This window comes from Meriones unguiculatus, chromosome 21, assembly GCF_030254825.1.
Source record: "Meriones unguiculatus strain TT.TT164.6M chromosome 21, Bangor_MerUng_6.1, whole genome shotgun sequence".
Classification (NCBI taxonomy): Eukaryota; Metazoa; Chordata; class Mammalia; order Rodentia; family Muridae; genus Meriones; species Meriones unguiculatus.
In genome coordinates, this window is record NC_083368.1 from 22,359,549 (window position 1) to 22,370,735 (window position 11,187).

General features: G+C 40.0%; 1 pseudogene; it reads right to left on the reverse strand.

Moving 5' to 3' along the window:
- Positions 1-493: 493 nt before the first annotated feature.
- LOC110543172 (developmental pluripotency-associated protein 4-like) lies at positions 494-1,354 on the reverse strand (annotated as a pseudogene).
- Between the last annotated feature and the right edge of the window lie 9,833 nt (positions 1,355-11,187).

The following is an 11,187-nucleotide window of genomic DNA, read 5'->3' on the forward strand; positions in this document are numbered from 1 at the left end:
TTTATACGTAAATGATCCATCAGAGCTATGATAGCTTTCACCTAAATACTATGTATAACACATACATTAGAAGATGCCAATTTTTTTTTATAATTTATTAAAACTGCCAAGACACTTCAGTTGTGGCTTTCTGTGATGGTTTCTGTTTGCTGTAAAGAGAGGTCTCTTTAACGAGGAGTGAGAGTGACACTTGTCTGCAGATAGCTGCCTAAGGTTTCAAATACAGCAAGCAAGAAAGAATACTGGTCTAATAACGTGGATTGGTAGATTATTTTCTAAGTTACATGACCTCTCTCACCCCAGGAAGCTGGCTAAGCTTCTAGCACTGTGCCTGTTGAGTGGACCTTCAGTCCAGTTAGACAGCCATTGGTTACCAACAGCACGGGAGGCACTTATCACATCTTTCCAGATCTTTGCCAAGATGATCATTGCTGTGGGTCATATGTATTACAACTAAGTGAGACTATTAATTTCTACCCTCCCTTGACACCATTCACAGTATAGGCTTTCGGGAAAGGTCCATCCTGTTCCTATGAACAGAAATGGGGCACAGCATGCTGTCTAGGGGTAGAAATATGTAGGCAGGAAGCAGGAAGACCACAATCACTTTGCCTTTCTTCTCAGGTGCCCAGGCTTGTCCAGCATGGAGATGCAGCTGAACCCAGCTGCCTGAGTCTGCAGGAAAGCTTCTCCTATGAACCACATACCACATTTCTCCATAGGTCTCTGGTGTTGCCGTGGACTGCACTGCCTTGACCCTCTTAGCATTGGCTGCAATTTTAGCTCAGCATACCAATACTGCCTGAGAGGCAGGCATAGTCACAACAGTGGTACTGACTTCCTCATAGAGAACAGGCAGGTCAAGTCAGGGCAAGGAACTGTTCCTCCAGTACAGAGGCCAGTTAAAGGGGAACTGTCACCTGAGAACACAGCTCTTTCCCTTCCTCTGTCTTCACATTTTTCCAAGACGTCTTCACCCTGGTCTCTTTTGGTGAGTCAGGAAAATTCCTCAATTCGGGCATTTGCTGTAAGAAAGCCTCTGTAAGGATTTCTTTATAAGCCTCTAATTTCTGGGCTTTGCTGCTCAGCTCCATGAGCTGGAACCACACCCGAAAAACAGGTTCACTGGGGACAGATGTTCTGGAAAAGGAAGAATCAGGACTTTTCTAGCTGGAGTGCTGGAGGCTCAGTACGTTGTGCTTTCTCCTTTGGTTTACAACCTTTATCTTTCACTGATTTTTCCCCCCATTGCTGGAGTCTTTGCAACAGATGTGCTTGGCTGACTAGACATCTGGCATTCCACTTCCTTCCTTGACTCTTCTGTGCTGCTCTGCTTGCTTCCAGCAGCCTCCATCATCAGATTAGCCGAAATGGCTAAAAAGAAAATTCTTCCAACTTCCTTGTTTCCCGATTTTTATTACCTGTACCTTGCTATTTCCATCTCAAGAGCCCCCACACACCTGTGGTCTGTTTACATTTTTTCTGGTTTCTATAGCTACTCCATGTTGTGTAGTCATACCTGAAGATGAGAGAGTGGAGTGTTTATCTCTCTGGGTCTGAGTTACCTCACTAGATGTAATCTTTTTAAGTGCATCCATTTGCCTGAAATTTCCATTTTCCTTAACAGATGAATATTCCACTGTGCACATGTACCGAATTTTGATCACATGGTTGTTGAAAGAGAAGACGAGGAAGAAGAAGAAGTAGTAGTAGAAGAAGAAGAAGCCATATAGATATAGTATGATGGATCATATGATGGATCAATGGCTAAATATGTATGATGTGCAGGCCTTGTGACCTCAGTTCCTTACCATGAACCCACATAATGGTGGAACAAGAGAACTGAATCCACAAAGTAAACCTCTGTTGTCCTATTCTGCCTTTGATTCCGTGCATGTGCACTCATATCATGCAATAACACAGTAATAATTTTCTTATCCTTTTTTAAAAAATCTTGTTTATTTATTTATTCATTTTACATCCCAATCATAGCTCCCTCCCTCCTCTCTTCCCAGTCCCACCCTTTCTCCCTCTTTCCCCCACCACTACTCCTACTCCTCAGAAAAGGGGAGAGCCCTCCATCAACCCAACTGAGCACATCAAAGCCAGGTAGATACTCTTTCTTTTCTAATTAAATGTTGCCCTTTCTGTTCAGTCACTACCAAGGACAAGTTGACCTCGTGAGAAATGCATAGCTGCCAGCTCCACTTATAGGCACAGCACGGCTAAGCTCTGATCAAAAAGGCAACTTTAAAAAGCGCACACTCCTTCCAATAACTCTTACTTCCCCTAATCAATTCTAATATTTTAATTTTAGTTTGATAAAAGCAGGGTCAACCCTTTTTTTCTTTCTTAGTTTGCCACCAAGGTTTGGATGGAACCTAAGCAATGCCGTAGTTGTTATTGCTTATGCACTGAGCTTCCTTTTCCTCTAATATTTAGGATGAGTATGGAAGTGCTTAGCTTTTGCTTTGCACAAGACTTTTTAGCACTTCCTCAGTTCTATCTGGGAAGGTAAAGCAGAGACAGTGAGAAAGAAGCTAGACTTCCTGATACTCGATGCTGTAGCCTGTTCTATAACTTTGAGTGGGTTAATCTCTCCAGGACATAGTATCTCTTCATAATGTAAGTTGTCTCACTTAAGTGAGATAACTTACATGACTTCTCCTTGTAGCTGTTGCCAGGATTAAACAGGTTAACTGGTCAAAAGAGGTACCAGACATGTAATAAGTATGGCAATTCTAGCTATGGCAATTTTGTGATGGTGGTGGGTGAAGATTAGAGGCTAGGGAGAGAGGGACGAGGGCCAGGTGATGTCAATTAATTAGGACACAAGAAAAAAAGGAAGTAGACCTAGAGAAGAAATGTCATCTTTGTCAGTTCAGTCCAGTTCATCCCCTCCACTACAGCATGACTGCTAACGCCACAGCACTCTCAGAATGGACTTGTAGTTACAGTAAATAAAACAGTAGGCTTGGGTTTGGTTTTCTCAGTTTACACAAAGAAAAGACTTTTGCACTGACCCATGAAAGGAACATAGGGAGAGGGAAAGCATTTCTGTGTTCTTTGCCAGGCTGGACCTGAAAGGGAATGAGTTGAAAGCTAAGATTTTATTTAGTTTTCAGTCAATCAGAAAAGAGAAAAAAAATCCAACAAAGCTACTATTTTCTTTCTATTTATGCAGTAGCAAATACTCACAAAACCAGGGGCTTAAAGTGATAATTTGTTTGTATAAATTCTTTAGGTAAGAAATCTAAAATAGGTTCACATTTAAGACCTTGGTTCAAAAGTATAATACGTATAAAAAGAAAATAAAGTTGTGTGTGTGTGTATGTGTGTGTGTGTGTGTGTGTGTGTGTGTGTGTGTGTTTTGTGTTTTGGGTGCTTATATACCTGCTATGTAAATATTTGTGTTCAAGTAAGAGGCCACCATTGGGTCTCTTCCCTTTATCACTTTCCCTGTTCCTCCTTCTCCTCTTCCTCCTCCTCCTCCTCCTTTTGAGACAGAGTGTCTCCCTTAACACAGAGCTCATCATTTCTGCGAAGCTATCTGGCCAGTGAGGAATCCCACTGTCTCCTTTCTCCATGGCCACACCTTCACTTCAGTTGCAGTAGTACTTGCCATTCTTGGATTCTTTTTATGTCAGTGCAATGGAACTGACCCTCAGTCTATGTAGCAGTCATTCTACTGGCTGAGTCATCTTCCCAGGCCCCTGGAAAAACATTTAAAAAATAAATAAAAGTAGGCACACAGACCTTCACCGTGATCAGGAACCTCGAAAGGAGAACTTTGTTTCCTTGATATTTTTTCAGCTTCTATAAACTGTCTACAGTCCTTGGCACATGCCTGCTGCCTCTGTCTTCAAAACCTGCAGCCTCATGTATTTTCTGTATCCATTGTTCTAACCCTACATGTGTCATGTTTATTATGGCATTCCTGCCACCTTCTTTATAGGGTCCTTGTGATAGCATTGTTTTCATCTAGATAACATTTTAAGATCTTTAACTTAAATCATCTGCAGACTCCCATCCACCAGATAAAGGTAGATAGCCAATGTTACAAGATCAGAGAGAGTATCAGCATCTTTGGAGCCATTATCTGGCCTGCCTCAGCAGCTCATTTCATTACCCTAGGATCAAAAATGAGGTATGCAAAGCCAAATAAAAGCCTATTCAAGATAAAAGGTTCCACATTTTAACAATCCTGTGCACTTGCTATGTCAGGAAACTGCAACCTCCAAAACTAGAGTCAGGGGCTCACTGACAACATGCAGTCCAGAACCTTAGTGTAAGGTTTTAGATGTATGGTTAAACTAGGAGATCTCACCAGTAGAAGTCCCCATCATATGCAAATAATTGATAATGAAAAGGATTTTGAGCTGAGTTACCCTAAAATAGAGAAAATAATCCATAATAAGTAATGGAAAATGAGGTTTGGTGGGTTTTTTTTTTTTCCTTTCTTGGAAAATTAGGCTTAAAATTCTGAAAAATATGTGGGTGATCATATGTTTACTAAAATTTAGTTGACAGTTTGAAATGTTCTATAACTGAACTAAGGATAAAGCAAAGTCTACTTCCCTGGCAAGGTTTTAAAAAATAATAATGATTATAGAACACGACTGACTTCCAATTTGGCTTTCATGAAATGGCCGTAAAGAATTGTTATTGTAAAAATATTTCAGAAAGCTTGAGGGTTCTGAAGTACCTTTTAATAATTAACCTCTCAAGGCCTGTGAGATGACTCAGCAGGTGTGGACATTTGCTTCTGAGCTTGATGACCTGAATTTAATCACTGGAACCCACATGGTAGAGGCAGAAAACCAACCACAAGTTGTTGTGTGACTTTACAGGTGTGCCCAGACATAAATAAGTATAAAAACAGCAGCATCAAACTTGGCAAACAGAGAATGAAGATAAGGGGAGAGAGTTGGTGAAAAAAAAATGTGTAGCAAAGTTGAAAGAGCAGAGATGTTGAATGAGAGTATGGCAGATGGGTAATTAAAAGAGTGTGTTCTGGTACAGTGGTAGCCCATGAGTAGATGGTTTTCAATAGAAGAATCCAGTCTTATCACTGACTGGAATGTTCAAAAAATAGGTTGCCCAGTATTTGGTGCTATGGTGACAGCTGACTGCAGTTAGTTCATTAGCAAAGCTGGGGAAGAGCTGATAGGTTAATTGTTTCGCTTTCAAGAATCTTCAGGACTGTTGCATGAATGAAGCCTTGGGTCCCTACTTCTTTGGGGTACAGAGGTGCTCCAAAGATGGACTGATTGACTCCCACATTAGTTAGTTTTAAGAGCCCACAGAGGTAAATTGTTATTACAATTATGAGTATTATGTAATGATGTAGGGGTGTATTTGCATTTAGATATGAAATTTGTAATAAACACAAAGAAGGACACCTCCAAGTGACACAAAGTTGCACTATGTTTGAGGCTCTGTTTTCCTGTCCCAGGTCAGAAATCTCACTCTCTCCTGTACGACTAACCAGTGTTTCAATGTTTGTGTTCAAATTGCTTTGCACATTTTTACTCACTTCATATACATAAGCATATTATATCATATACATATATACATATGACATATATATTATTTATGTGCAAACACACATGCGCAAATACACGCATACTTTAGCTGGTTACTTTTAGTTTTGGCTTTAGACACATGGTCCCAGCTTTTAGTCTCTTCCTGTGCCTTGCTTATGTAGATAATCTACACTGAAATTTTTCTGAGTTGGCACATGTTGTTCCTATATTATTTTCACTGGTAAATCTAACTCCTTATATGGTCATGTATTAATCTATGTAGCAATATTTCGCTGCCAAACATTTTGTTCATGTCCTCCTTTTTGGTAAACAGAGCTGTGGACACCCTCCTTTTCAGGAGAGAGCTGGTGAGTGTAATAAACAGACACAAAATAGTCACATGTTGGAAGTCACTGGATGGGATACTGTTCAGATTGTTTGCAGTTTATTCACAGCTTCTACTCAACTTGGTACAGTTGAGCTTGCTGCCCATTTGCAGCACGGCTACAAAATTTGTTCCATGAATAGCTGCTAGGAGGCAGAGCTTGTGGAATTTGGAGTTGAACCTCTATGAATATCTGTGTTGCTTGTTCACATTCATCCTGAATCCAGACCAAGATAATCTAGTGTACATCCTGTTATAGGAAACAATTTGTCTGAGAACATAAATATTTATGTCATATCTGTCTCCTTGTAGCTAAAAGGCATTCCATCCTGTGTAGGCATCTGTACTGGCAAGGGCACTGTTGCCATAGGGGAGCAAAAACTGTTGGACTATAAGCCAATAAGGCCAAATATACCTCTCTGTCTGTAATGAAAAAAAACAGTATTTTTCTATTGAGTAGCTTTCTTGTTCTTTGACCACTCAGTGGAAGATGGGATCAAAGAAGTGTGACTTTTAAAGGGTCATTGAGTTAAATAAGAAAAGTTGAACACTTGATGGAGGTCAGTATGGTTATATTTTTACAGCAAGCAAGTTAGACAAGAGATGCTAAACTCATATTAGTAAATAATGTATAATTCCCTCTTTTGCCTCCCATTTCATACTAAATTCAATTCAGCCTTCTCTGGTAAGCTGCGCCCTAATCCTACTTTATATTTATAACTAGCCAGGTTTATTTCTCACAAGCTTCTCCAAAATTTCACATGGTGTCATAGATTGGTCTTCTCAAAGCCATGTGAATTCATCTTCAACACTTTGCTTTCTCTTGAATGACCTTGTCTTATTTCTCTGATATAAATAACCTGATACATAACTATTGTATTTGAAATCACTGCAGTGGCACACCTCAATAATCTTACAGAAATTCTAGTAGGTATAAGGTTTTTATTGTCTAGAAACTTCCAACATTCAGTTGTAGAAAATTAAGAAATGTTTTTCTTTGGCCTTATCTATCATGACTCTGAGGAAGTGATACCACAAATTGGTCTGCTAGAGGCCAAACTCAAGTCCCAGCACCCTTTCTTCTGGTCTACTGTAGTCTCTGAGACTGTGGTATATCTTATTACTATCATGGGTAAAAAAGAAAAATAAGACATAAAATGTCCCCATTACCTTGACTGGGAGCCTTAATAATAATCCTGCCAGTTTATAGCTCAACTGACACCATTCACCTACCTGGAATGGCGTCTCCTTTGTTCTCCAAGACCCCAAATAAATTCCCATCCTTGGCTATACTGGCAGCACCTTCTTGTGAACAAGATGGCCCACCCATTAGTCAAACTTATTTGACCATATAAGTTAGTAATGATCTGGCTTCTTGGTAATGTAGCTATTCTTTACTTTCTAAAGTAAGGCAGATTTAGACAAGCTGTAGGTTCTGAACACTCTGTGACCCAGGGTTAGCAAAGATGTTCTACTCTTTCTTTCCTCTGTGATAACTAAATTATTTTCTTCTTCTTAAAACAAAGTTTATGTGTCTGTATGCATGTCTGGATATATGTGTGTCATGCATGTTCAGGTACCCATGGAGAGTGCTGGATCCCCTTGAGATGCAGTTACGAAGTTTGTGAGTTGCTCTTCATAGCTGTTGAGAGCCGAACTAATGTCCTCTGCTGAGCCATCTCTCTAGCCCAGGACATATTTTTCCCTCTCCTTATTTTTTATTATTTCTTTGAGAATTTTGCATAATATATTGTGATCATTTTTACCCCTCCCCACATTTTTAGCAGATCTGCCTCCATTTCTCTACCTGCCAAACTTTGTGTTCTCTTTTTTAAAAAACCCATCCAGTACAGTTGGTGGTGCCCCGATAGTCTTGGGTTCATGACCTTTGGCTGGAGCATAGTCAGCTCATCAGAAGCCACACCCTTAGAGAAAACTGACTCTCCCTCTTCCAGCCACTGTCTGTCAAGTCCCAAACAAACTAAGAAAAAATGGCTACCTATGGTACCCACTTAACACACAAAAACACAAGGTGATCTCCAGGCTCTCTCCGCATTCAAATGCCTATTACAGAATCCTGGCTCTTCTTGGCACTTCTCACTCCAACCCCCTTCCTTAAAACTATCCAATACTTGAGCTTTGCTTCCCTTCCCTCAGCTTCTTTTACCTATATAAACCTGCCATTTTGATGTGCTCTTTTTGTTTTCTCTGTCCTCTTGGTCTTCAGCTCATTTCTTGGTTTACTTGCTCTCTCTCCTCTCACCTCTCTTTTCTCTTCCTCTTTTGCTCCCTCTATCCCCACCTCTTCTCATGGACCTGTTCAGTCTGGACTCTTCCAGATGCCTCTGGCTATACTCTACCTCATATCTACAATGAAGTCCTTCTCTTCAACCATATCTTGGGGCAGTCATGTCCTTGTTTCCATTCACTATCCATTGCCATTAGCTTCTTAGCCAAGAGTGAGACTTCATGCCAGCCTCCCCTATCCATGTTGGAATTTTGTTTGGCCTACATGTCGGAAAGACAAGTCCTTCTCACAGTTTCAGGTCAGTATGTTTATGAACCAAATAAAAGACACCATCTCTCAACCAGTATAAATCTAATCTCACAAAGGACTAAGTTCCTGCTTGGGTCATATGTCTAGACCTCAGACTACTGCACTCACTCTTGAGGAAGACAGTTTACTAAGATGAGCTCTGCTAGGGCTGGGTCCTTGGGGTGGCTGTGTTAACCTCAGTATTTGACATCACAAAAGAAGAGAAGAAGCTCTGCCACATCAAAGGATACTTGAGAGTTCTTACATACTCTCACTGTCTCCACTAGGATCTTCCAGAGTCAGGCCAGTTAGACACTGCACTAAAGGCTTTTATGGAGAAGTGTGTGTGTGTGTGTGTGTGTGTGTGTGTGTGTGTGTGTGTGTGGTTAAGCTTTCTCTTTCCAGAATGACTGCTCGGAGAGTTCTGAAATAAATGTCTAAGATGCCTAAAAAGTCACTTTCCTCTGACCATAGAGACTATGTGGTTTTACTCACTGTCCAGAGTACTGATTTCTAGGTTAATTCATCCTTCCTTCCTTCCTTTCTTCCTTCCTTCCTTCCTTCCTTCCTTCCTTCCTTCCTTCCTTCTTTCTTTCTTTCTTTCTTCCTTTCTTTCAGGAATGGAGTCTTGAGGACATACAAGCTTTACTTAGCTCCTCTGGCACCTCATATGGTTTTAAAATCTCAGTAATCCTATTGTCAGAACCTATTTGCTAAGGAGGCTCACAGATGTGAATGCATACAAGGGAAGGGTGGACAGGAGAGGCTCATGAAACCCACTCACTGATACCCAAGTCCATAGTTTGTTTAATATGATCTGAGCTCTAACTTCCAGCTTTCTAAAGTTATGTAGAAATGTGGGGACTGACAATGTAATGTTAGTTCACAAGCTGATCCCAATAGCCTGTTTCTAGGTAGCCTAGCAACCCGACGTCATCATCTGCTCCTGCTTGGTGATAGCCAGGCTCACTCCACATATAAAGGACCTGTTCATCATTGCTCTTTCTTTCTCTCTCTCTCTCTTCCTTTCTCTCTGAGTTTCTCTCCTGAGGTTCCCTACCCATCCCCCTTTCTCTCTTCTTCTCATTCTCCCACTGTCTCTCTGTCTCTTTCCCACCCTTAAATACTCCTCTTTGTATCAGACTTTATGTACACAGTATGGTGTATATTTTATATATTATTATACACAAACAGAGGAAAAATAACTGCCTTAAGACCTCTACTGTTTAAAGACACATTTCAGCACAGTGTTTCAATTGCAGTTGACGTGGCCACTTTAAAAATGGAGGAAGAGAGAGACAGAGACAGACAGAGACAGAGGGACAGAGAGAGAGAGAGAGAGAATTTTCTGTCAGACACATCTTGGGAAAGCAGGCATAGTGGACTCTAAAGCTGCTCATACTTCCAGGTTGTAAAGGCAGGCACATTTAGATTAACCCTTATACACTATGTGATCAGAACTCAAGGTGCAGCTGCATGTTTCCTATCCAGCTCTTATTATTTTTACTAATGACTCTGTGTTTATGCCTTGGACCTTAAGACTATAATAAACTCATTCATCCATGTGAAGTAGGGACTGTGTTTATTCTTTTCTTGAGATTTGAATCACTTTCTAGTTGCAGAGGACAGCAGAACGCTTGTATTCCTACAAGAAGATACCAAAATGGAAAAAGAAAAAAAAAATCATTCAACATGGTGAGCATATTTTAATCAGCTGGGGTCCTCATAGAAGATCTATTTCTAACTGTTCCTTGGATAATAGTCAATGATTTCATTTCAGTCAATGAGTTGTACAGTATGTTCACAATTACATATAAGAAAAGATTCATATCATTCACAAGATTTGTGAGAGAATTTTATGTTCTGGTGTTAAGTATTTACAGAAAGAAGTTTTTGAAACATTTTTTTTTCATTACTTTCCAGGCATTTCTTATGTGACTGATGGAATAGCTAAAGAACTAGACGGAATGTACCCTCATTCCTGATTGCACAGTATAACACAGAGTGCTTTCAGAGGTTTAATATTATTCTTTGTGTTTATAATTTGCTTACTTATAACATACTCATGCATTAAATGACAACTCTATTTGTCAACAACATCTCAAAAGTACTTTGGGAATACTGTGCTTAAAAATAAAAAAATGGGGAGATATCAGAACATCTTCTATAAACAAAGCTGTGTGAGAATATTTCTGAGGCCTTGTGAGAAAACTCCAAGTAAACAAGACAAGAGTCTTACAATCTTTGTTCCTTCATAACAGACGTTGTTCTTGGAATGTGCTCCTGTGCCTCTCTAATGTATAGTAATAAGAGTGGGTTTTATTTTGAATTACCCATCATATTACTCATTTTTATTCAGAAGGACGCTTCCAAGCATGGGTTGTCCTCCTAACTGTGTAAGCCTTAAACTCATATGACCTTACCTGTGTCACTGCATACAACTTGAACACAAGTCAATGTTGCTCAAGTGACCTTACTCATATGACCCTCATAATATGAGTTGTCTGGTGGCCTGAATAAAGTTGGCTATTGCATGAGACTTCAGTCTGCCTCATTTTTAGACTCCACTTTCCTAGGTTCATGCAGCCAGATAGAGAGGTAACATATTAATTTCCTAGTTTAGAAAACACCTAGGTGACAAGCCTCTGAGTTCGCTTATTATGGATTTAGATCAGTGATTCTCAACCATTGAAAAACACAGATATTTGCATTATGATCCACTACAATAGCAAAATTATAAT